The following is a 1,963-nucleotide window of genomic DNA, read 5'->3' as shown; positions in this document are numbered from 1 at the left end:
GTCCGGGCTGGGGATTCGAACCCGCCACCTTAGGTGTACGTGGCTGGCGCCTTAGCCGGTTGAGCTATAGGCGCCGAGCCCAAATTGGAAACTTTTAAAGTTTGACATTGCATTCAGGAATATTTATTTCTCATTACTATAAGTTGATATCTTGCTTCTGGGGTCATTACAATCTACATTTATGACTTTTTTTTTTTTTTGAGACAGAGTCTCACTCTATTGCCCTGGGTTGAGTGTTGTGGCATTGGCCTAGCTCACAACAATCTTAAATTCATGGGCTCAAGCAACTGTCTTGTGTCACCCAGATAGGTGGGAATCAGGCACCTGCCACAATGCCCACTAATTTTTCTATTTTTAGTAGAGATGAGGTCTCACTATCGCTCAGGCTGGTCTCGAACTCCAGAGCTCAAGTGATCTGCATGTCTTGGCCTCCCAGAATGCTAGGATTACAGGTGTGAGCCACCTAGGCACCCTGCTACATTTATGATACTTCATTGCACCAGCCAGGATAAGCTAGGTTGTACTTTGGAAACAAACCCTAAAGTGCAGTGGCCTAAAACAAATAGTTATTTTTTGTTTGTACTACATATCCATCATAAGCCAGCAAAATGTGTAGGTTGGAGGGCAGTAGGCTGATGAAGACTCCACCATTTTATTATTTCTACATCTCAATATGAGGCTTAGGGTTACTGGGGTAGGGAAAGAGTGGAGTAGGGGGTCTACCACCAACAGTGAAATGCTATAAGCCAGGTCTGCACATGTTATTTCTACTTATATTCCATGAGTAAAAATTAGTTAAATCAGCTGTGCCTTATTTAAAGAGCAGCAGAAGTGCAATCCCTAGTATACCTAGAAGTAGAGAAGAATATTCCCACAAGTAAACACTAGTGCTGTCTACAACATATATAAATGCTCGATTTCACCTAAGGAAGATAGAGTAGCAGGTAATATTTGGTTAGCTCTTCTACGATGGGGGACTATTAATGTTGATGCTGCCACAAAATTATTAAGCTTTTTTGTTTGTTTGTTTAATGGGAACTGACTAAGGTAAGGATTGATTTCCACTTAAAATCCTAATCTTAGGCTCAGCGCCTTATAGCTCAAGTGGCAAATACAGCCTGGGCCCACCAAACAGCAATGACAACTACAACCAAAAAATAGCCGGGTGTGGTGGCGGGCACCTGTAGTCCCAGCTACTTGGGAGGCTGAGGCAAGAGAATTGCTTAAGCCCAAGAGTTGGAGGTTGCTGTGAGCTGAGATGCCACAGCACTCTACCTAGGGGGACAGCTTGAGGCTCCTGTCTCAAAAAAAAAGAAAAAATCCTCGTCTTAGGGCTTGGCTCCCGTAGGACAGTGATTATGGTGCCAGCCACATACACTGAGGGTGGTAGGTTCGAACCCAGCCTGGGCCAGCTAAACAACTGCAACCAAAAAAAAAAGAAAAAACAGAATAGCCAGGTATTGTGTTGGGTACCTGTAGTCCCAGCTACTTGGGAGGCTGAGGCAAGAGAATCACTTAAGCCCAAGAGTTTGAAGTTGCTGTGAGCTATGACGCCATGGCATTCTACCCAGGGGGACAGAGTGAGACTCTGTCTCAAAAAAAAAAAAAGTCCTAGTCTTAGTGTAGTTGCTGATGGTGGTGCAGTTTGACTGATGTAGTTCTACAGATGGAGGCTTCAAGTACATGTTGAAGAAAGTATTTTCTGAATCTTTTCCGAAAGTGTTGTTCTCACTGATATTTTTTAATTTCATATATATGCGTATATATAAGCATTTCACTGTTGGTGCCTGCCCTTGGTGCTTTACACAGTCACTTAAATAAAATTTGTCCTTAGGGCCCGCTGGTGGCTCTGAAGAGCCATCTTTGTATTGTTCCTGGGTCTGACTTCCTTCTTGTTGCAACCACCTCCACAGTGCTCGTCTGTCGCTGTGGACGGCAGCTTTATCGCCAGAGTCCCCGAACG

The sequence above is a fragment of the Otolemur garnettii genome, unplaced genomic scaffold (assembly GCF_000181295.1).
Source record: "Otolemur garnettii isolate 467f Iridium unplaced genomic scaffold, OtoGar3 scaffold00051, whole genome shotgun sequence".
In the NCBI taxonomy this organism is placed as follows: domain Eukaryota; kingdom Metazoa; phylum Chordata; class Mammalia; order Primates; family Galagidae; genus Otolemur; species Otolemur garnettii.
Note: the sequence above shows the minus strand (reverse complement) of the source record.